Source organism: Sparus aurata, chromosome 6, assembly GCF_900880675.1.
Source record: "Sparus aurata chromosome 6, fSpaAur1.1, whole genome shotgun sequence".
In the NCBI taxonomy this organism is placed as follows: domain Eukaryota; kingdom Metazoa; phylum Chordata; class Actinopteri; order Spariformes; family Sparidae; genus Sparus; species Sparus aurata.
The window spans coordinates 10,751,019-10,776,757 of NC_044192.1; the positions used below are offsets into that span (position 1 = coordinate 10,751,019).

The window sequence follows — 25,739 nt, forward strand, 5'->3', positions numbered from 1 at the left end:
CACGAGGGAATAGAGAGCAAACAGAACATGAAAACAATGGATCCAGCCTGTTATTAGAGTCACAACCTGGCAAACAGGAGCTCTGAGGAGGACAAAACTGACAAGAGATGTCAAACAGTAACGTATACATTAGTCAATAATCAACTCGGTTAGGAAAATGTGTCAATAAAACCCATATGACATAAATGTTTTAGCGTTCTGGCCACATCCGTTAATTCTTTCCCCCAGAAAAAGCAGATATTGATTTTGTTTTTTGTTGATTCTTTGTATAATTTTTTCTGCCTGTACTCAAACATCACCTCATCCTTAAGCTCGCTCATTTGTTTGCCTGCATAGCATTCTTAATCGTGTTACACGTCTTGTATTTTAATGTTCAGGAACCCGGGAAGACTCTGATGGGGATAAACATAAAACATACTGCAAGCCAACTGAGACCGTTCTGTCATGTCGGCTAAACATGACATCTGAATTTCTACGGCTGATAAAACGGCATCATTTTGTTAAAAACACACACAATAGATTTTGTTTGCAGGGCGTATATATCTCGACAAACTGCTTAATTGGTTTTGACGTGCGCTGTGTTTACATGGACCGTAATATTCCACTGGTAATCAGTATATTAGCCCTCATGAAGCAACATCAATGAGAGGAGACTGATCCATTCCGGACCAATCTAAATACATTTTCAATCACATCGAAAGGACCCGTGTTAATCTGTTCAACGGCAAAATATTTGCGGCTGGTAACTATGCAAACGCTTAATCCGATTGTTTCTCTCTGGTTGCGATAAACAGATTCTTTCTGCCTCGTGTTCGCCTCGCGCGCGGGTCAGAAACATGGCAGCAGCGAAACACGAATGGTTCTCTGAGACTCGACGGAAACACAACGTTACGATGAAAATAGATATACTCTGTGTGAGTTACATGTAAAACATACGCTGGGTTCCTTTTTTTTGTCATTGATGAGAGTCACTCGTTAAAGATATTACCCTGACTCACAGGTTAGAAGTCACTGATCCCAGACAATGAAGTCTGACTAAATGCTGTGTGTGTACACGAAACAGATTCGGATTCTTTAAGGTGTAATTAAAATGTTACGCTATTGATCTGATCGGTGACTGTAAGTACTGGCGGCTGGTTCATGTTTGATTTTCTGAGGTGCTGATGGAAACATTTTAAAAGGGCAGATCCTTCATCCTCCACCTCGTTAAGCATGACAGGTCCACGAAACAGACCAAAGCATTCTGGGGATGTACCACAGCCTTGGTCCTCTTCACACTGTACAGTTTCTGCACTGCAAGAGCCGAGCTGACAGTAGGCCAACTCATGAATTATTCACCTGGAAGTACACAGGCAAGCAATGCAGATTGCCTTTCTTGCCTACTGAAGTGTCTTGCACTGTCAACAACACAAAGATAAAGGCACTCAGCTGTGGAAATTGGAAATAATGTGGAAAAGTTGTAGAAGCTCTGCATGCAGAAAACGGCTGGAATAAAAAAGACAGAGCGGAAGACAAGAGCCCGACTGTTGGGTTTATATGACAGTGATTAGTATCTTTTGTGTCATATAAGAATAAAACTCCCCCCCCCCTGCTCGCTTTTCACTTGGGTGTCACTGTTTTTTTGCAAACACAGCGTTAGCAACATGGCTATGGCTAACAGTTTGGATACTCTGCAAAGCAAAGAACAACCGAAGGAATCCACATTTGACCCACAAATAGTAGCCGGGTTTAGTTACTCATTGATCCAGTTAAAGGAATTCCAGTTTTGAACAATCTCAAGTATCGCTGGTGAGAGATATCGTCTGGGGAATGGGTTTTCACCCGACACCGCTACTCTCCATCGAGTGAATGCCTGACGCTTCACTCTGGTTTTACCTCCGTTTCTATGACTCTCCCTCTTCGCCTCCTCCATCAGCAGAGTTAGTCCTCTTGTTCCAGCGTTACCTTGGGAAAGCAACCCGGGAAGACGATACCTCTTGCTGTTTTAGGTTGCCTAATGATGCTGATGCAGCAACATTTTTCTTTTTCCTTTCCCCCTAGACAATATTTCGTTTACAGACAAGATCCAAAGAAAGCTACAGCACCCCAAGAAAATCGATTAATGCTTCTACTCAACTGAAAAACTGAACACAACCAAACTGAGAGATGCAAAGGGAAGCCAGACATGAGATGCAGTCAGGCGATCAGGAGTTGAGCCGCATTATAAATGCAGTACTGCCACTGGATGAAGAAACACAAAGGAAGCTCGGCGCATTAAGTGCACCTTACTGACACCTTTATAAATATCTTTGCCGTTAAATGTGTTTAAACCCTTGGCTTAAGCGCACGAGCCAATTCAGGAGGAAAACGAGACGGCGAATGCGATAAAAGAAAGAGGAAGCCCTCTGTCCCCAGTACAAATGCAGCACGTAATGGCTTTGACCGTGTTTCCTTCCTAATTAACTGCCGAACAGGTCCATAATTAAAGGCAGTGCACTAAAACCTCTGAAAGCCCACACGTCTTCGTCAAGGTAATGGAGAACAGAGTCTGTAAGAAAGACAGCAGGGTTGAAAGGGCTGCACGCTGCAGGCTGTCTCTGCTGCGGACGCCACGCAGAGGCAATAATCTCAGCAAACGCCAGTCACAGCCATCGCAAACACCACAGGAAGTGACCTGGAGCGCTCCCGCCGCGTGGCAGCTCGCCAAACACAGAGCGGCAATAAAACACCATGTGTTTTTATTTCTGTTCTCTCTTCACTTCAGTGTTTTTCTCTCCCCGCGGGGCAGGTGAAAAATATATGAGCTTGGATTCTATTTTCCACTTCTGACCGTCAGCGAGATGTTGTAATGTGATGATGTGCGTGTAAGTGATTGTTCTCCTACCTGTAAGCTGCCGAGATTTACGGTCCTCCAGTCAGCTGATCCTGAGGGAAACAGAGAAATCTCAATTAGTGATTGAAAATATTGGGAATATGTTACGGACAGGAGAAAAAACAACCTCAAATTAACACACTCAGCTAGCTTTGGCCACAGCTTAACGTACTCATCCATCAACGAGCAGGTTGCTTGTCTGAAACCGTCCATTCTACAACAATTAATACCATAATTGTTTTCATTATGCAATGCAGTGAATCACATCTCACGCGCTTGACTGAAAACACAGCTATATTTTCCGTGCGGCTTGCATTTGACTGATTTGTTGACTTAAATATGAAACACATCGGGGAGCAGATTAAACCACCCACCGGCCCCCACAGTCTGTGTACCCTGAATTTAACAGGCAGCTGCAGGAACGCACATCATGAATATCAATTATTACTAAAGTGGGGCTGTGAAAATTAGCAGGGCGGTTCCATTGTGTCGGTTAATGGAAACTCAGACAGCCGTTTTAACTGTAGGGTTAATGCCTAGTACTAAGCCACCATGACAATTCTGTCCCTGAGTCTGAATAATAAATTGAAAAATGTGTGTGGGCCCATGTGATTGGTGCACGAAACCCATTTATTCAAAGAAGAGAGAAGGAGGAAAAAAAGCAAATAAGCACAAAGCAGAACAAATTATTGTTTTTGCCCAAAACATTAGAATCATGCTTGAAGAGCTTCGCTTCTAATTTTGACATCATTCATTTGAAGAACGCGCTCTATGTAAGTTATATCTCAAACGTCAGTAAGTAAAGAAGTATCTGTGTGTGCGGTTTGCATTTTTTGAAGCAGCAGGACGACAGTAATCCGCAGTGAAGCCTTCCACCATCGTAACATCATCGCAAACATATAAATTATTATATTATTGTTAAACCAGGTCAGACTAACTCTATTTTGGGCCTCTGTTGGTGTGTTTCTTGCAATCGCGCTGTGGTTCTTTTGCATGGTCTTAGCTTAGTATAGCTTCCTCAGCGTAACTCGCCAGCCAACGTCGTTTCAAGCTCCAGAGACTGAACAGAAAGTGAGAAAAATGGAGGTGGGAATCAGGACGATGTGGAGAGGCACTGGTGTCTACAGGAGGTGGGCTAGTCAGTAACTCCCACTCTCTCTCCAGCTCTCCCACTACCTCATATACAGAAACACATAGTAAACCTACACCCTACCCCAAAAATCTATATCATCATCATCCATCGCAATGTTTTTTTATCTTTATTCCTCTTCATTTGACTCCGTTCCACTGTCCTCACTCACCCTCCTGATGTAAGCTAGTGCACCGAATGCATAATACTCTGCAGCCGAAAATAGTCCCCAACAAGAGCTACTCCTGTTGGAGTAACGTTTGCTAAAAAAAACCACACCACGCTGCTTTTTTTAGGAAAAAATGTCAACTATTTATAACCTGTTTTTAAACATTTATGTTTCCAGTAAGACTCAGTGTGCCTGAAGCTCAGTGCTGTGGAGAGGGCAGGGGAGGTGGGAGGAAGTGGGCATAGATTTCTATCTTGCCATATAATTTTTTTACCATCAGGTTCACTCTTTGACAAAGAAACTCAAAAATGGGAAGCAGCTTTTTTTTTGTTTTCTTCTTTAATCTCCCATTAAGTACGAGAGAATTAGCCATTTTAGTAGCTTTCTTCTTAGTACTTACAGTTACAAGTTAATTCCAAGGCACCTAAACACAATAAGGTGATGGAATAAGCTCCTTGAGAGTGATGTTTACAGCTAATTAACCAAAGTTTATACTTAGACGGATGACCCCATGTTCCAATCCAAGCATAAGCACATTCCCATAATGCACCTCCAGGCTTTACATTAATTCATCTTCCATTGAATTATTAACCGGTGCTGCATTTTCCACGTACAACAATACCTGACACGCTTCACCTATTTTGAGTCGCCATTATTGTCGCCATCAATGACACATCTGATGCGCGCACTAATCCTAATTAACAGTAGGGGGGAGGGGCTAATCAGCCCAGTCCAGTTATCTTAATCGAGCCGTTCCGCTGGGGAGCAAATGGAGAAGGAAAGAACATAATTGAGCACAACTGTAATCACAACGCCTTGACGGCTGAAACGGGATAATCTGATCCTTCCAGGTGGAAGAAGAGGAACGATAAATTATTTAAATGTGAATCAAGAAACATAAAAAGAGGAAACAAATTGAGAAATAATGGCAAAGTGAACCCAGGTGACTCTGTGAGGTAACCGCGATCTTGATAAAAGAATAAAGACATGTATTGTGTTCACTCCTCCACATGAAGGCTGACTGCAGAAGACAGAGCTGCACTGCGCTCTGAGGACTGATCAATATAAACCAAAACATTGCTTTTTTTTTTTTCCAACCTACACCTCTGCATACATCTGGTGCACGGGGCCCGTTTGCAGAAGCAGCTCACCTCCACACGCTGTTAAATTAGCGTGGCCGTATTGGATTTCACCCTCGGCTCCGGCACGGAAGAAACATAAAAAATGTGCCGAGGTCAATACATCAGCAGAACTGTCTCGCTTTGTCCGCGAAAAAGTTCAAAAATCTGTTCTTTTAATCACTAACACTGCTTTGATGTGCTTCAATGGGAAGACGAGTGAACACTGGAGCGTGACGACTTTTCCTCAATAAACAAATTTGGGACTTGATCAAAGAGGACGTACTGAGGCTCACAGTGCTGGAGCTTCATGCTCACAGGGGAGGCTGTCTGCTTTTAAGAGATTCATGCATGCTGAGAGTAAAATTGCATTTACCTCCTCTTACTTACGCAACGCAGTGATGCCGTCAAGGACACATGTGGAACCATTATCATATAAATCTAAGAATAAGCCGTGATGGGGTGTTTCTAACTGCAGTTTAGTCTGTGCAGTATTTAAGTACAATGTTGAGGTATTTTACTTCAGTACTGTGTTTCGTTAGTTAATAAGTCCGTGTGTATTTGAGTCTGTGTTTTTCCTCCACTCATGGTTGGTCGATCTGCATTCTGGTGTCTGTTCCCTGGTCCTTTCTGGTTTGTCCTCTGTTTTGTTTCATTGTCTTCAGGTGTTCTGCCTCTTTGTTGCCAGCTTTTTATCTCCTGCCTTTTTTGTTGCTTGCATTTTGGATTTTGTTTTGGACTTTGTTTTTCTTTCTAACCTGCCTGCCTTTGTGTTTTGTACACCTCCAAATGTATACCTCCGATTCACTGCATTTATTGGAAACATTGAGTTACTAGTTACATTGCCGAGCAAAACTAAATATACTGATAATAATCTGACTCAATAATCAGAAAAACAGACTGTCAGACCCAATAATCAGTCACTTATCCATACAACACATTAGCTGTGTTTACATGGGCTGTATTTCTTCATTCTGATTGAGGATTTCTGGACTGTTTTCATGCGATGGGATTAAAAGGATCTGAAGTTTACACACAGCAACGAATTTGATGGAAACAGCTGCAGTTACAGCGACGCTACATCCTGCATTCCTCTTCCTCATCAGATTTTTTTCTCTGTTTTGGCACATCGTCCTTGGAGATGGATATCTACCGCCTTTGGCATCTTATCACGTTAATTTATCTATGAGTTTTTATAAAAAACAAACTTACGCCACCACGCATTTATGTGAAGACGGCGGGCGTGCGTTGAGAGAACGTGGCCGGAAAACAATCAGGTTATATTGTTTACATTTTTAGTTTCGACCGGTTTATGTAAAGGTCTAAACTACCCCCCTGCATCTGACTGAGGTGTTTAAATGGTGCATTTCCATTCTGTTTAGGTCTTTTAAACTGACTATAATCAGAATATTAATATTCAAAAGCAGCTAGTATCTGAAACAGCGAGTAATCACTCAACGTGTGTGAGGAGTGAAGCACTGCTCAGTCTGTGTTTTAGGGGAATGTCTGAGAATCCCATCATATCTTTAGTGTCACTCACAGCAAGATCCGGAGACATTCATTGATGTAAAGTCGACAACACCGCGCTCTTGTTTTCTCCTCGTGCACTATAAGAAAAAGTCTCCAGCTGATTGTGACTGGACAGCAGGCTCAATACAGCATTTTATTTATAACATGGTGGCACACAAGACACAAATAAAAACCCACCTGTAAGCTTCTCCTTCACAACAACAACAACACCACCACCTGCAGTAAAGCACAGAGCTCTCATAACGTATTGCTCACACGGTCCAGCTTAGCAAGAAAGCTGCTCTGATCCTCTCACACAGGAACATCTCGACAGATCGAAACAGGGCAGAGGAGGAGGAGGATCAGGAGAGCATCCCAAACACCCCGACTTCTGCCAGATTACACTGTAAACAAGGCACAAGAGTGTGTACAACCGTCTCTTTGACACAAAAGCTTTGACACAGCTGAGAAAGAAATGCTAACAAGATGCTTGTCTCTATAAAAACTGGATTACTGAATATACGCTGCACATTATGACACTCGGATTGCTGAATGAGAGTATGAAAAAGCCTATCAAATGATGTGCCTGATGGATTTTCGATACTACGCCTCTCCTAACATCCCCCGAGGTTGACAAAATGCAACAATAAACGCAAATAAAAAACGCGAGGAAGCTCTGCATGACATGGGCAGATGTCTCCAAGAGCTGTAGGCATGGAAAACATTTGGAGGATGAGACGTAGAAACAATGAGTAGCCAGAAGGTAGAAAACTGAAGACACAAAAAATATGTTGGAGTAAACAAAAGTCGTCACAACGAAGTGATCGCAGAATACAAGGCCTGAGGGAAGTGTTTCGTGGAGCAGTGACTCCAAGAAAAGCGAGTGGAGGAAATTTGAAAATGTATGCTTATGTATCGAATGAAAAGGGATATATTGGGTTATAGTTTTGTACGTTTTATTTCTTATTCTTCAAGATAACATTCTAATCACCAACTTAAAAGATGCAGTATGCGCTTCTGTAGACAGATTGTTGAGTCTCAGTCCCAGTTCAAATGTATCGGATCAATAACACCGGCAGTCACATCATCGTGAGCAAAATCTTGACGATCATCTCCACCGTCGGCCGTCGGCATCATTCAGTCAAGTTTGGGAAACTACGGCGGGTTTTAAGGGCCGAAATCAAATATATAAATAAATAAACACATGTATAATTAAATGCCTGAATAACTGAATAAATGATGTATTGTGTCACCATAAATAACAGTACCATCATCATATGTGTCATTTATTTATCTACTTAATTTTGGCCCTTACAACCCTCCGTACAAACAGCCTGTTAAACTGATACAGCCCACTATAGCCCACTGTAGTTAGTAGGGAGGAGGTCCGGGTGAATGGATGGGTCCACATAACACTCAGAACTAGATAACCGCTCGTTAAACCACCATTTTACTATTTTAAAGCGTGACCACAATTGTTCCCATTATTGTAACATGGACAGCTCAGCTCCTCTAACCTCACTAAAGTCATTTCAACCCAAACCACAATGTTTCCCTCGACCAAACCAAGTCGTTGACCAACAGGATTGTCACATCATAAAACAGATTTCCTCTCAGCAGTGATCCAAGTCTTGTCCGAGGGTGCAATCTTAAAATGCCCACGTGACCCATTAACTGTCCTGACACCCTGTGTTGTTCTTTTTGCTGCTGAACTGCTGACACCAAAGTGGTTTTAAGAAAAGGAAGTATTTTGCATTAAAATATTACAAGTGAGAAAGATGTGGATACAAGTTGAGGCTGTTTGCTGACATCGTATAAAGCAAATGTTTCGTAGTATATTAGCTTTGGACTCAGAGTCACTGAGTCAGAGAAGCAGAGTCGCTGCCAATGACTTCATCAGCTCTAAAAGCAAAGTCCAGGATCTTTAAATCACTTTGAGCAGGAACATTTTACTCTGAATGTATTTGAACTTGATCTTTTGAAAAAGAGAAGAACCCGAACCGTATGGAGATCTTGATGGCTGAGCTCTAGGGTCCTGAATAATCATTTCTGACATCAGAATGCAACTGCTGAACTCTCATTCAACATTTCCAATCAATCTACGACACACATACATATTTATGATTGTCAAGTTTCAGTCATCTGACAGGGTCCCAGCTGGAATCAATTACAGCCTCGAAGCTCACTCTGTGTAACAAACAGTGATGATATCAGGAGACTGAAAAATATCAAATAACTTGCCCCAGCATAACTGAGGTCCCTCACGCGGCGCCTTCCTGATGTAAACACACTGTAGATAGTCTACCTGCTGTGCAGACAGCACTAGCTCCTCATTACTGCATCGTTGTGTTTTCCTCCCCTCTTTGCTCTCTGGGGACGAGCAAGGCAGCGTTTCTTATCTCACTGACAGCATGCTCTCTGCACGGCTGTGTGTGAGTGAGCATATGAAATGACTGTATGTGTGGTGAGCGGCGATGGGGTTGTATGTGACGTACATGAAAACTAAAAGAGCAAATGCTTCTTCATCTTTACAACATACATCATGTTTTGGTCAGTCGCCCTTCATCTAGGAGGCTAATGTTCTAAAGTTGGACAACCAAAACAGATGATAAGAAGCTCACCTGGTAAACTACACGCCTCATGCAGGCTGCTGAGGTTGAGGCTTGGGGTTCAAAATCAAGCCTGAAGTTTTTGCTACATGAAGTCAAATTTGTCTGGCATAAAACCTTTAGTTCTAAACCACAGGAAGTTCGTCAGACTTCTGTAAGTGTATTTGAAAAGATGTCACTTGGACATGGAAAAGATGTCAAAAACCCTTTCATTCTGGCTCTGCATTGAACATATCCAAAAGACATCTTTTCAGCGTCGGCGGAGACGTTGAAAAGATTTCTTTTGGATATGTTTTTGCTCAGTGGGTGGTGTGTCTTTACTTTTTGACGTTGACATATGCATTTTCTGCTTAACCTCCTCCATATATCTTGCCAGTTAACTTTGTTTCAAGCTTCTGAGGTTGAACTTCTGTAGTCAAAAGTATAACACACACCGCTGCAGCACCTACATAGTCGCACCTCCTCCAGAAGTAAATTAACTTAGATGCTGTTATGAACACACTATGTTCATATACTATATAAACACAGAAGGAGCCTTCTTATATTTATCTTTTATTAAAAATCAGAAACTTTAAGCCTCCAATGTTGTGCCAATTTTTCCCAGTGGTATGGAACATGCATATTTTTAAAGGTATGCAGGTATCCAAGTTTGAAATTCCAGGATTGGCTGAACACAGCTACGTTACAGATGAAGACCCTGGCATGGGCAGACACGGGGGAGATGTATGTCGGACGCTTGCAGGCAGGGACGTGATCTGATTCAATTCACAGGTGACCAGAGACTTTTCTGCTGCTGGTGGAGACAATCAATGTTTGCCTTTGTTAACTGCCTTACAGCAACTCTCAAATTCAGAAACCGATAGCATCACCTCCACCCCTCCCTGGAACAACAACGTCTATCCCAGTGTTTCACTGTGAGCATCATTACATGCCGATTCATTACACATCAGCCTACAGTGCAGGACTGCCAGTGTCCAGTGTGCATGGAGTGGAGACAATTTGCAGGTTATTATTGTGGTATAACAACAGTATACATACTGTATGGAGACAAACCTTGGTCATGATGTCCACAAAATACAGCAGATAGTGTTACTGCTTTGCTTGCCGTGTTTTAAAAAGACATTTGTATTCATGCATGTTGGTGTAGGTGATTTAGAGAGGACGGTGATGCATTTCCTCGGAGTTTCACACCAGCGGTTTTAAAATGCAAATTTCAAGTGTATAATGTAAAAGTCATTTATTATATTTTCCCCTAAGTGTGATGGACCAACAGGTGCCCAGCCTGCATGGAGTGACAAGACACTAAAAACATAACCAAGAGCAATAATATGAGAACATAATGAGATTGTGATCAATGGAGATTAACTATATGTGTTCTTTCTTTATTTGATTGTCTTGCTGGATCAATAAAGTTTTATCCTATTTTACTGAGAATGAATGAAAAAGCCAACATAATTATTTGCCAACACAAAAGTGACCGCCACGAACGTTCATCGTCCCCACCAAGAACCGAGAACATCCCAAACTGAAGCGGTTATTGATCACTCGCGGCCCTATTGTTAGCAGTCAGTTAAATAGGTTTCACAAAAAAACGATGAATCACCGCAAATGCTAGAGGTCCTCGAGCATACAGTCATAAATGTGCACAACACATATTAGGATGACGGGTCCAGGAGAATGCAAAATAAATCATCGACACACACGGCCGAACGTATGGATCCCTCCAGGGTCACGCCTGGCAGAGTTCACAATGCCGTCACAAGCAGCCGGCATGTTGACATACGCATAACAATCCAAATATCCCTCTTAGCTTGTGAACGCTGCATGTTAATAAGATTTCCCACATTCCTATTTGTGATTGCAAACCCTGCTACCTGTCTTGTTAAACAAGATTTCCCCACTGGCCTGTTAGGGTGGCGGGTAGAGGCGCGTGTGACCCTGCATTAATGCATTCTGTATTGTGAAAGCAGAAATCCTCTGATGATTGGTGCGTTCCTCTCTCCACTGTCCCAGTCTCGCCTTTAAGTCATTGCAAATGTCTGTATGTCGCCTCGGTTTCAACAGTAACTTGATTCCAAAATCTGAATTCCTGTGTCAGACTAAAAAGGAGAGGCAGAGAAACTGAGAAGCTGGAGACGTCTTTTGGGGGAGGAAGCAGCCGGATGAAGGCAGACAGGTCATGGCCGTCATGCAGTCTGACTCATGTCTCCTGCAGGGCTTCTGAGCGATGCACTGAGGTCCAGGCTCTCCCGACCTCACATCTCCATCTCTTTACGTCATCAACACCGCATCGCTGGAGTGTCTTGCCCTGGCCTGGATGTAGCAGTCATTCTGTTGTGTTATTACATCTGACAGGCAGAGGTTTACATAAAGGGGGCTTTGATTTTACACCACTGGCTTCGTTTAAATATTGTCCATTAATCCCTGCACTGCAGAGGCATCTCCAGGGCGTGCGTGAAAACATGTCCAGGGTTGAGATCTTCACTCACAACGGAAGAAAAGGCTGGTGAGATGAATTCACTTTGCCTGTGTGTCTCAAGGATACATGAATCACAGTTTCTTAAAACAGAACGAGGCTAATCACTGCATAACAACCTACAACACAATACTGGAATACACGAATTCTGAGGGCAGAAACTGTCTCGCCGGTTAAATGCAAACTTTAAACCGTCTCGTTGCGGACTCTGAGTGAGATGTGATTTTCAATCAAACCAGCTTCAGCTTGATGTTTTTACCTGCAGTGTATCAGTCAGTTGTTGTTGTTTCTTTTAAAACACACAGATTGTGATTGATTGGGTTGTTTTATTTCTGCTTTTCCAAAAAAAAAAAAATACTCAAAGGACTGTTCCTTTTATTTGATGTGCTGCTGAGATTACAACTCAGCGAATGTGCAATTTCATCGACCAGTCAATCACTTGCTGATGTAGACAATCTCAATCTCAAATCACAAATCTCATCTTAATGGAAAAAAAAAAAACACCTCAAACAAACAATCACCTCTTAAATATGTGGTTTTTATTGCATGTTGTTGTGGCACTGCTTGTTTTCCCCAAAGCTAAATTGAAATAGTTTCTTCCGGCATCTGCACTCTTTATTTGAAGGGTACACAGTATACATTTACGGTGCGTTTACAGGACTTGGGGAGTGCTTCTGCATAATGTGAAAAACAAGTATTATAAAGCCTTTTGCGGCTCCATGTAATCTAATAAACTGCCTCCATTGGTGCTGTTCGGTGGCTACGTTGCATTATGGGTAAAGCAGGCCCCAGGTTTTGAAAAGCAGTCCACTGGTTAGCATCGCACTCCTATAACACTGTTTTGACTCATGGACTCATCACCTTTTTCATTCACAGTTTCACCTCAAAACCTGGTGACTACATTACCCACAATGCAATTTAGCAATGAGTAACACCACTAGAGCTGATTCATCAGATGACATGCTTCATTCCACTTCTTCATATATTCGGTTCTGCTCAACAAGACCTGTGAACACACTTTAAAGTGGGAAATTGGTGGAGTCGCCCTTTTAAGTGCAGTGCCAGAAAAAAAAGGTTGAGCATAAAGAAAAAACATTTCAGAAAAAGGACAGATTTAAATGAAAACTGCCTTGAGGGTTGTTGTTGTTGTTGTTGTTGTTGTTGTCTAGTTTTGCTCCTGAGAAAAGTTGGCCATGCCTCGAATGTCATTTAGCATCAACAGCTAATTAAAATCTTAAAATCTTTCTGTCTCCCTGTTGATTTCCCTGTTTTCAAGGCTCTTCCTGCAAGCTGTTGACTGCATTTCTAAACAGCTCTTACGTGTTGAATTACAGCAAAAGACAAAAGCGCAGCTCGGAGAATGTCTCATTTATTCCAGTTAATTACTGATGATTTGTAGTTACTGCAGGACTAGGACGACTATTTTACTAAAGCGACCAAATAATGATTGGATCATGGAGCTCCTGTCACTTCGTCCATGTATACTTCTAATTTTCGTTAACCTGCCTTTGATTTAGAGAGGTTGATATCTATATCTGGATTGTCTGCATTATAAACAATATGAATGTGTACATTGATAATGTAAGGAAGAAGAGGACGGAGGAGGACGAGAGGAGAAGAAGAAGAAGAAGAAGACGAAGGAGAAGGAGAAGAAAAAGAAGAAGCAGCAGCATTGGTTGTCACCAAAATAATCCATATAGTGCATCCCTATAAATCAATAATAATTGGGACACTTGTGTCCAGGAAATAGGCGCTTAGGTGCCCAATTAGGGACATGATGTCTTTTTGTTTTCCCTTGGTGTGAGTTAATCTGTGTGTGTGTGTGTGTGCGCGTGTGTGTGTGGAGTTGGAAGTGGCTGCCATTACACTACTTAATTACAGAGGTGACAAAGTCCTCATGCTGCATGAGTAATGGGAGGGACTGTGCAGCCAACACTGCGCGTCAGCCCCTGAGCACATGATGACTCTCATCCGTAAACTCATCCCTGCCCCCTGACCTTTCAACAGCTCCGCAGTCGTCCATCCCCCCGCTTCTCCCTCCTCAACAGAAACACAGCGCAGGAGACCATTCTCCGCTCACATGGCAGGTGCTGTCGTGAGAAGCTGCAAAGGATTTCACTTAAGAGAGTCAGCCTAATCAATGGACGCTGCACAGCTCTCAGCAATGAGGGAGTGGATCGATCCAGTAATACATCAAGTGTGTCTAACTCCTGTCGCCTCGTCGTCTTTTGAACAAATGGCTGTAAAGTTTAGCCAAAATAACTCGCACACAGTGACAAATCCACAGAGAATTATACAACTCTGCAGCCAGACTTCAGAGTGTTTCACCGTCTTTCAGCTCACAACTTTCATGAATTGGTTCAGTTTCATCGATCAATGATTTTTTTTTGGTAGCAAAGGCCATTTTATTCAGCCCAGTGCCAAACAGCAGATGAAGTTGGTGGCAAGCCGGTGAAAATATTTGAGTACTCAACAGGTAAAGAACCAGGTATTTCCCTCAGGAGCTGGTGGAGACCAAAGCAGAGCAAAAAGAAGAGTAAATGTAGCACCTGAATTCCCTGGGTGGCACAAAACAACATTTCAAAGGATGCATTAGTTCACCAAAAGTACTTTATAAGTCAGTAATTAGTCAATGTTGTGTTTCCCCCATCAATCGGTATCGGTTTGTTGTCCCTGTGACGAGTCTTTCAAGGTAGTAAAAGGATTTCTGCTGGATTCATTACAGGTGCTGTACAGTGAACAAGAAAGTTTTAAAAAGCTTGCCACACACCTTTTCTACTACATACACATATTTGACGTAATTTGTAATGAGAATAGTAAAGACAAGTTTATATAGCCCCAAAATCACAACTAATGTCTCGGTCTAACACCCTGTCCTCACTTCAGCCTGGAGGCTTAACCACTCACATTAAAGTTTGCTAAGATGCTTATTTTCCTTCATTTGCATTTTTTTAATCAGCAAACGCATAATGTGAAATTTAGAGGTTTGTCAACTGGAAATGACTCACAATACAGCCAAGAGCGAGTAGAAATCTTGTGTTTTCCTACCAGAAACTTTCAGCCAAAAAGAAACTTTCTGGCGATCTCCCTCCGGCCAGTTGGCATCTATTAGGTTTTTGTAGTCGGATGGTATTGTACAGATAACTTCTCATTTCAACTGCCCCAATGACTCGACCCGAATGGCAGGAATGAACATACAGCCAGGGCATCGGGCTGCAGTCAGGACACTCGAACAGGAAACATTCAAATGGAGCCGATTTTGTTGCCGCATTCATTGGTAACAGGTGATCGAATCATGAGTGAGTATGAAAGCGTCGCGCTTGAAAGGCTCAGTCGTTTCACTTCAACACATGATTGTACAAAAAAAGACTACAGTAGCTAACAAACGCTGATTGCATTCCGTTTTTTTTAAGTTTCACACAGTATCACGACTCGTCTGTGTCCTCCTCACTGTAACGATACCACCCGACCCGGATGAAACATCTGGGTTCAACAGTTTCTGCAAATAACAAAGTGTGTGTCATCCTCCGCCCCGGCACAAGAACCCCGGGCTGCTGATGTTTGTGTTATTTAAAGGCTCCCGCTGTGACCCTGCGTTTCATAACCAATTTACGCTAGCTAATCATCGTGTGCACTCTACATTGTGATAAACATGATTACTGGAGGATACGTATGAGACATAAATGAGCAGTCATTATCATAATTTCCAGGTTTGTCATTTTCCTATTCTCTGGCACTGTCCCTTTATGTAATAACAGCCTGGAGTTCAAACCAGGGCTGCTCCTTCTTGAAGCTCAAATCTTTTGTGCTAAGCAATTTTGCCTCTCTTATCTTCACAGACGAATCATTTGTGCTCCAGAGAATATAGTTCAGTCTATAAATGCTGAAAAGCCGCGAAAACAGCGAGAGAGAGAGAGAGAGAGAGGAAGCTCTTCCGGACGCCTCCACACTGTACATTCAGAAGTGTACACTGCAGCAGCCCACTGCGATTATAATGCCACTAAACTGTCGCCAATTTAATCCAAGACATTTCAACAGCAACAACAAAACCTACAGCCTCCCGAAAATACCGTACAATTTCACCGTAGCGCGTGAATACCGCTCATTATCTGATGGGAGGCTGACAGGCATGTGGCAAGAATACGACAGGCTTCATAAAAGGTCGGATTTGTGGCGGCACAGAGGGGAGCTACAGTCGGCGTCCCTCAAAAAACTGTCACACCGGTGTGTATTTAAATAACGGCGCACAAGGCAGACACCTTGGAAAAGCAGGTGGAATATCGTCAGACAGCCTGCAGAGCAATAAAGACCCGACACATAAACAATTCTTGGCAAACTCGTGATGGAAATCTGAGCCGTGCGAAGATGAGACGGAAACTTTCGTTTCAGTCGGCAGAGAGCTGTAGTCAACGCACACGTATAAGGCAGACGTTGTTGTCATAGGAATTGACTTTCTAAAACATTTTTCACTCAAGGTCAGACTTTAGAGAGCTCCATGTGAATTTGCAAGTAGCATTCAGTATTACAGGCAGTCATGACTCTTCGGATGCAAAGAAGTATCGACTAACAAGTATCGAGGACAGAGAAATCAACAGCTTTCACAAGGTCAGTGGCCACGACTGAACCTTAATCACTGTCTCGCAGATCAACATCGCGTCTCCTGCTCCGAGGTCTCAGCCATTAAAGATAATGAATCGCTGCTGCTCGGGTTTCACAGATGCTCCGTGAAATCTTTTCCGCCAAACGTCCCACATAAAATGAAACCTGGCTTCTTCTTCTGCGGAGCATCTGGGACGCCGCTCCTCAGGAGGGACCGGCTCGGCTGCCCGTGAACCAGGATGAAAAACCTCGCATCCATTCTGCGGCCGAGAGTGTGAAGACGGAGGGATTTGTGGGACTCGCAGGAAAAATGTGGAAGTTTGATAATGGGCCGTGTAACGCCTTGTCCCGGCAAACGTGAATGTGATGAATTTTTTGATTCTGATAACGTGCTCTGTCTCTGCCGGGCGGCTGATACCTGAAGGGTAATGCATTCCTCGCCGCCGTGAACCACAGTGGCGAAGCTATCAGAGAACAAATCAGTGGCACGAGGGAAAAACAAATTGTGTCCTCCTGAAAACGCTTCTCTCTGACCTGTATTTTGGAGAGCTCAAAGTTGTCTGGAAGGCATTCATTACACATACAGAGACAGAAAAAAACAAAAAAAATGGCCTCACTGTGATTGGAAGAGGGAAATGATGGGGCTGGTCGAGCGCTTCTATCTGGCAATAAAGCAGTTTTATGAAATGGGACTTCTGGCGGCACCTACGGAATACCGAACAAGCTTCCTGTTTACGATGGCTCAGAGCGCCTCTATTTCTCAGGTTTATAACTCTGTTATCAGGGTTCAATGAGCTGCATCACACTGGTTCACTGACAGAGGGAGGGATCAATACAGAAACATTAAAAAAGGATCAAAATGGGAAATCGCAGAAGACCATCCTGGGACGAACAGGGATGCACGATATGGATTTTTTTTAAAGCCCGACGTCGCCACATAGTTTATTACGCAGAAACATCTGGATAAAGACGCCGTTAGAAACTGTTTGACAGGCAGGCACCTCCATGAAGCACTTGGCAGGTGACTGGATGAACCATCCGTCTATCACAACAGACGAGAGAGCGCCCGCCGATAAATCAAACCGTTACCAGAGCCAGTCAAGAGAAAACAGTCGGGGAAAGCCTTCAGTTTTCATCGTCGCTCTCCTGTCAAAGAAATCCTCTCCAGTTTTCATACAACAGATGCTAACGCTAACCTCTGGAGACGCCGCCATCGTTGTTTTCAAATAAGCAGTGGCGTCTCTAGTATCGATCTCGCGTTACGTCATCGAAGAACACAAGAGAAATATCTTGTGTGTGTGTCCTCCTTGTTAGGATCGGGCTGCTGATGCTGATATATTCTTTACTCTCAGGCAACGTGGCACAACAGAACAAAATATTCCAGTTGCTATTTTACATTTTGCCACCATTTAATGTTTGCATTTAAAAGCTCTTGTTTTCTTTGCGATCCCATCTGTTCATCAATCTGCATCTGTGTCATTCTAGTATCATTGTGAGCAGAAAGCAAAAAAAGATTACCCGTACAAAAGGACAAAAAAAAAACAACAACTGAGAAACACAGGCGCAGGTTTCAAAAACAAGGCTATTTAGTGAAGAAACACCGACAAAGGAAGAGGAGGATCCGACCTTTACAGTCACAGTCTTCGCGTGTGAAAATCGAGAGAAATAAAAGCTCTCGGCTTTACAGGAACACTCGTCTTGAGGAGACGGACGGAGCTGCACAGATGGCTAATACGGCATAATGGAGCCGCACTCAGACACCTGGTTCGGGTCAACTGTATGTAGGCGTCTGTAACTGTCGAGACAAGTGGGCAACAACTTCAAAACACTCTTCCTGGATGGCTGCTGTCAACATCTTCCCCTCGCCTGCACCGCTACATTTATATACTGTTCAATACAGTCAGCATCAGTGATTCCCATCAGCGATCCTCACTGTCTGCCTCTCTGCCCCTCCTCTCCAGCTGTGTTCCCCCGGCCCCCCCCCCACCATCCGTCGAATCACCGGACGCCCGCAGACTTTCCCTCCTTCAACACAACCTGTCTCCCGCTTCCCTCATCCATCTCTGCAGCTGCCTGGCATTCCCTGTCCACTTCCTCACCTGGGGTCTCATTTCCTCGTCAGCCCTGCAGATACTTCACCAGCCCATTACCCCGCATACCCTGACAGTTTTCTAACCAAGCTGTGAAAAGCTGGAGGCGTATTTCCACATGTGTAGGCAATATCTTTTCTTTTTTTTTACATGTTACAGTCAGGAAAAGCACACGTTTGCAAACCGCTTATCGCCAAACGTATCCACGAATAACTGAAAAAATAAGATATCAGGGATGATTTTGAGGACACTTGTGCCGTTTGATGGAGAAAAAAAACCCTGAATGTATGTTATTGTCAGGTCTGTGAGTGAGAGACGTGTTTGTTTCTGTCTGTAGCGTTCTGTCCTGGCACTCTAGGAGCAAGATGCCTTCTTCAGGCCATCTCGTCGTACATTACAGTGCACACGAGGCAGGAAGCTTTAAATTGGCCTGTTCGCATTCTTCGGCAGAGTGCAGTAAAGCGATGGATCTACTGCTGGGCAGAAGTGGCATTGATCCTCCTTTAGTACAGCAGCGGGAAGTCCTTTCAGGGAAATCGATAGGGGAAGTCATTAATCATTACTGTATGGTAAACAGCGATCCGCCTCGCTTTTGTTCACTATTTTGTTTATCTGCAGGCAAAGGCAAACAGACGACGGCCTCATGCTGGCCAAAAGCAGAGAAAAAGAAAAAAAAGAAGTTCATCATGTGTGTCCCCACACAGAGAGACGGGGGGGACAGGGGGGGAAGATGGATGCAAAGATGACGTGACATGAAAACCAACATCTACATTTACATTTACAGGAGCTTTACACTCGCAGCTGTGCGGTTTCGCCCTTAATAATCACTCATCTCACAGTCACATTTTGGCTCAGAGGCTAAACGTGCAGGAAAAGAAAATCTCTTTCATCTTCTCGTCCTTTGTGAAAATCAACGTCAGACGACAGAATGAGGTGAACTGGGGGAGCTGCCTGGCTCCACGTAGGATGAGTCAACTTGGGGATCATAAACGTGGAGCGTGTGTGTGTGTGTGTGTGTGTGTGTGTGTGTGTGTGTGTGTGTCGGTGCGATAAGACGTGGGTCACTTGTTGGTCGTAGAAACATGCTACCGTTCGGAGACGTCTACGACATCTGACAGGCAACGTCCGATGTCATTATCAGTTTAATGCACACTCATTTATTGTACTTTTGCCTGGAGGTGTTTCTGCGTCTCCTTTTAGTGTTCATGTATAAGGAGGAAGAAAGTGTTTCTACACCAAGAACTCCTTCAGAATAATACATCTTCAGTCGCTGCTTTTTCATTAAACATCTGCAAGAAATACTCGACTTAAGGAAAAGCATTCATGGTTTACTGATGTGTTCTTGTTCCACGTTCTCACGCGGACAGTGTAACCCAGTGCATTACTGAATAAAGTAAGGTATCGCAACCAATTCGATTCAATTTAATATCAACTCGGTTTGGGGATATTGCAGTTACAGTGCCAGTTCAACAGTGAGACAACTCATGCTTGAAATTGTACAACGAACCCTAAACCAAGCGCATTATTAAAAATATTCAAGTTTAAATTAAGAATTGAATTAAACGTCTTCTGAGATTTGTGGTTGAAATCTGCCTACAGAGAAACTGAGAGGATATCGTTTGGATTTTAGCATCCGATTGTTAGAAAAGCTGTGGTGAAAGAAAAAAAATCACAATGACAGATGTCGGCCTTCGTATTTCAACAAAGGAAATTAAGAAGAAAAAAAGGAATTTTCCTCCCACTTGGTTTTTTATATGTGGAGGTTCTGGCAGGAAAATGCCTAAAAACCGCTCCAAACCACATAAAAAAAAGAACCATAAATATAGTCATATCTATGTGGAACGCCAACAGTCACCAATACTGGGATAATAATAAAATAATTCATCTTATGGGAATAATGAAAATGAAATATACTTCTTTTACCACCTCTAAAGTCTTGGGCTTGGGTATTAACGGCTTCAGTTAAGATAGAAAACAAAAGAAACCTCATGAGGGGCGATGACCCTGATCCAGGTGACCTGGAGGAACGGTGACTTCATGGTCTCTCAACTAGAGTACGTAACGCACAAAATGTCACTCAACTACAAAGATCAAGAACAGAATCTTAATAGGGCCTGACAATCTATATGGGTGAGGTCTACAGTGTGTTGAGAAGAGAATCAGACATAACTGGGCTCCAGTCCCCGCCTCTCTTAAGCCTTCACAAAAGGGGCGTCGTCACACCCTGATTGGCTGTGAGGTAAAAACCCCCAAGCTGCTCTCCTTCACTACTTAGGAGCCGGTCTCCACCCACTGCACCATCCACTGCAATCAGCCCACAGCGACCTCGAAAACTCAGCTGAAACAAAAAAATGATAGCAAGTCCTCCATAAAGGGGCCGCTGCAAAGCAAAACACGTTCCAGAATTTATGAGGCAACACCTGAATATACCGTGAAGTCCTCGTTCCTATGAGTACGAAACAAACAGACAGCAAAGACGACAACGGCAAAGACGACAACGGCAGAGACTCTCAGCGTAGTAACAGTTCATTGGTATGACGAGCCCTCAGAGATTTACTCGCCACACGGAATATCTACCCTTATGAAGTGGAAAGCAATTTAATTTTAAAGCCAGCCCTCTTCCCGGAGCTTCGGCTCTTAATTGGAAACCTGTATCCTAACAGTGTCTTTGGAAAACCTACCGCGAGCACAAGACTATTTCTTTCGATCGGGTGATTAAGTTAAATGCAAAGACTTATAATCCCCCAGACAGACTCCGGCATGTCTTCCAGCCCCGGTCGATTTACTGTGCCATCATACAGATCATAAAAACAAGAGACAAAGGGCAAACAAAAACTTGGCATCTCTTATGAATAATGCAGGAACGCCTCCAGACAGTTATTAAGAACAGGCACCCTTCCTAAGAGATTCATCCACATCGGGGCCAGGAGTGCATCAGTTGTAGCCTGTGAGAGCCTCAAATTTTGATCTTTATTAATTGCATCTCTAACCTGCCGACGTCTGTGGGTTTTACCAGTCGGAGCCCGGCGACAGAGTGATGTTTTTTCAGAGGCAAAGTGCTTTGAGAGAGCTGCGTCCGTCCTTGAACGGTCCGCCTCTCACAGAGGACCACAAACAGTACGTACGTAACGCGGTCAGACATTTCACATGTTCTTTACAGACACAGTACTCTGGGCAAAGTGCCCTTTTTTATAGGATTTTATATATTTTATGGTAGTCACTGGGATTTCTTACGAAGGATATTTGCATTTGGGGTTGTTTGTGTTCGTTTTTATGTATTAATCAGTTTGCTGTTAGGCCTTAAATGCGAGTCAACTTTTTAAAATGTTGATCCGTGTTCATAACGTCCCTCTAATGTCTCGTTTTGTCCATAACCCAGAAGTGTTTAGAATGAAGGGAGAAATGTGGCCTTTTTTTTCTTATGCACTCGCAACAAGTCGATGATTCAATTGATCCCTGCGGCTCTAATGTGCACAAGATATCGTAAAAATGTTTGACTCGAGGCGGCTTACAGATTGGTTACAGCACAAGCGTGGAAAGGGTCTGCGAGGTTAAAGTTAAAATCAATGATGCCTCCCTTTTGTTTAAGAGACACTGAGAGCTTTGAGATTACTGGAAACACATTCTCGGAGCCGCTTTAATTAAAGACCTGTCATACAGGGCCGACATTAACAGGGAGGAACAAAAGAGAGAGGCTGCAGGAATCAGGACACATTTAAGCTTCCATTCAAGCATCAACGGTCTGTTTCTGATAAAGAAATCCGTTGGCTTCTACAGCGGAAAAAAAGTGTTTGCTGTGAATTTGTGCATCATCTATTTTTTGTTTACACTTCACACAGAAACGGAGTGAAGATTGACGATCCGTCTCTGTGTTATTTGAGCTGAGTACACAGCTGGTGGTTTGGGTTTTTTCGTCCACGTATTTTAGGCTACTGGAGCAGTTATGGCACAGAGATGACATTTACTGAGCTGCATGATTGAAATCTTTTTGGTTGAAAGGTCAAGTAAATTGATTTGAGAGTTTTGCCAAAAAGCCGAGAGCACAGAGTGAAAGAGCGGAAGAGAAAATTCGCTTAGATTGTCCAAAGAGTTTCCAACAATTTGCCACTAAAACCTCCGCTGACTGCAAAGTAGCATTTCTCAAAAATATTAAATATGTACTGATTCAGAATATTGTAAAAAGTTGACACCCTGCTGGCAGCAAGCTGAAGGTGCTGGCTTAACCACTGTTAGCAACTTAGGGTGCAGTCTCCTCCCTGATGACACTTAGACAGGTGGAATGAAGATTGAACCGCCAACTATGCTGTGATTAATGGACAACCCACTCCTCCTCCTGAGCCACAGCCACCCTGGCAGGACATCTGTCTTTGTTTTCCAAGAAAATAAAATGATGGGAGCTCTCATGTCAGTTCTGCAGAGGTGGAGAGAAAGGTGTGACATTCAGTAAAGGTGATGGACCAGCGGGTGGAGAGGTTATGGAAGGCGTCAGGACACCCAGGGCGAGGGCGGCTGCTCTGACCGTGGACCAGGTCGTCATTAGGATGCAGACAGACGCATGTTCACCAAATGGACTACGGAGGCAGGTAAAGTGATTCTGAATTGATTTGATTGATGCGACAATCAATCCGTCGCCCAGAATATTACTGTAGCCTTTATTCTGCAGAGTCGAGTGTGGTGATGTGATGTCTGACATCTCTACCGGTCATGATTGAAAATCCTCTGCTGTCTCCAATAATGGAATAGCTGAATAAAACTTGAATTTCGAAAACGCGATATGTGATTTCTGCCACCAGGGGTCAGTCTATCAAAACAAAGCAAAACACACGAGCAGAGTGTTGCATCCCAGATCTTCTGGAGGAATAAACACCCAGAGTTGCATCAGATTCTGCTCTGATCCGGATCTGTTTACCGACTGGAGGACAATTCAGAGATGACTTTTTCATTTTTGGGATTCAAAAAACTCGATTTATCTTTACTCCTGTTTATCAACCTGACTGCAGCAGCGATCTGTTCAGGTGACCTGCAGGTGTTATGTGCTGTAATGTTGCCTGCTGACTAAAGGGAAATTGTCATGGTTTTGATTTTTAGTTTTTTTGGTGTCAATTTTTACTTTTCACTTCCTGTCATTGTCTGTTTTCCCTCCTTTGTGATTGCCCCTTTAGTTTCACTTTGGTCTTATTTGTCTTCCCTCTCTCTCTGTGTCAGTTTGTCTGTCACCTCCTCGTGTTTTCTGCCCACATGTTTTTAGATTCCTGTCGGTGTACTTCTGGTTTGTACTTTTTTTGCTATTTGTATTTCACTTTGGTTTTATTTGAATCAGCCTGTTTGTTGTCAGTTTTGTCACTCACATGTTGAACCTCGGATTTTGCACAACAGGTTCATTATTAAAGATCACTCTTTGTTTTCAACCTTCCTGTTTTTGTGTCTTGCGTTTGGGTCCTCATCATTTTGAAAACTGTGACAGAAATGTAAATCACTTCACAAATCTTCTATTACAGAGAGGGGAGGAAAAGAAGAGAGAGAACCTGAGACTCTGGTGAGTGCTGAGTTCAGTGGAAGTTGACCTGAATTCGAAAAAGGCTGACACACACGACACACTCTTGGTGTACAGTAAAGTAATCTGGCTGTTTGGGGGCGAAAGCACACTCGCGCAACTAAAACCAGCAAACACAAATGATCCAGATTTCAAACCAAGGACGAGGTAATATTTCAGTTTTATCCACATTATCTTTGGTCTCATTCACCAACATCCTTCTTCATTCTCTAACTCTATCCCAGAAATAGCGACATGCGACCAAATGAAACACGTCCTCTCCTTGAACAAACTTCTCTTTGTCTGAACATTGTGAATATTTGAGATTATGTCGTCACGCAGTTCAACAAAATATATCAAAAGCCTCATCGTTTTAGACACTTACAGTTGGATTCTATTATATCTTTAAACAAATTCTCACAGGAGCTGCCGAGCACTGCCACAGATTCGCACCAGCTGTTGCGTGCCTTGCTCAGAGGCACTGCGACATGCTGCCCAATTTCCTCCGCTGAGATTTTCCAACGGACGACTTCAAAAACAAAAGCTAATTTTTGTACCCAGCATGCCGCCCACTTTTTATCTGATATCCAGTAATATGTAGTATGTGCAATATTCGCTCCTGTAAGCTTCCTCTGCTGCGTATACAGAATATCAAAAAATAACTTCTGAATTTATACAGTTAATTAAAAATAGAAAAAAAAACCTGATTAGTAGATTAGTCAGGATTGCCTCTGTGTGATTAAACATTCAAATCAAATGCAGTTTCCTATAATTAGTGAGTTATTTCTAATCAGAAATGTGGATTTAAGTAGTTACACATCTATCAGTCACCACGCAGCCTCCAGTCGTTTTACCTTTTAAGGTGCTGTACTGTTGAAGTAATCACACTACACAGTAATCACACTACAAAGTAATCACACTACACAGTTTCCTCACATCTAACTCCCCCCCCCCTTTGTCAGGTGCGCGTGCTCAGCTCGAGCATGCGTGAGACTGATTGGAGACGTCGCGATCAATACTAAGTGAATCCAGCTGTTAATTGAGGCTTGGACCACGCGGAACCACGCGAGATTTACGAGATCATAATTATGTATCCAAACGGATGCTTTTGAAAAAGTTGCTCCCTCTTACCTTCGTGCGGGATCACGAGAGGTGATGTGTGTGTGTGTGGACGCGCCTCCTCACTGCTGGTATGATGATGAACGCACCAAAGAAAAAAAAAAAAAAAAAGGTAGGTCAGTGGTTTTAAATTTGCAGGAGATGAAGGGAGGAGATTATTGTCGCATCGGTGGAATAATAATAATAATAATAATAAAACATTAAAAAAAGAAGATATTCTGCGCTCTTGTCCGTGCTGGAGGCGGCAGCGCGGTGGAGGAGGTGTGCGGGATGTTCTCAAGCGGCCAAATCCTCAGCACGCATCAGCCCGCATCTGATGCTCGAGTCCCTCTTTTCCTTTCTTTTTAAATCGAAAATGCTGTCACAGTCACGTGACCGCCCTCCGCCGTCCAATGCGCTTCCTACTACTCCTCCATCCATCCACACACAGACACACACACACACACCAAATGATGCTGCAGCTTACTGTGCAGCTTCTCACAGCTGAGGGGTGGAGGCACATACACGTTGTGCATTTAAACTGGCTGTTGTGAATTC

The 25,739-nt window shown here is 43.2% G+C and overlaps 1 protein-coding gene across 1 annotated transcript in view; it reads right to left on the reverse strand.

Moving 5' to 3' along the window:
- Positions 1-25,630, reverse strand: part of rap1gapb (RAP1 GTPase activating protein b) — a 122,813-nt gene extending 97,183 nt beyond the window's left edge. Inside the window, exons 1-2 of the mRNA XM_030418863.1 lie at positions 25,215-25,630; positions 2,864-2,904 (exon numbers count right to left, since the gene is read on the reverse strand). The gene's annotated coding sequence lies outside the window, so the exon portion shown is untranslated. The remainder of the gene's footprint in view (positions 1-2,863; positions 2,905-25,214) is intronic.
- Between the last annotated feature and the right edge of the window lie 109 nt (positions 25,631-25,739).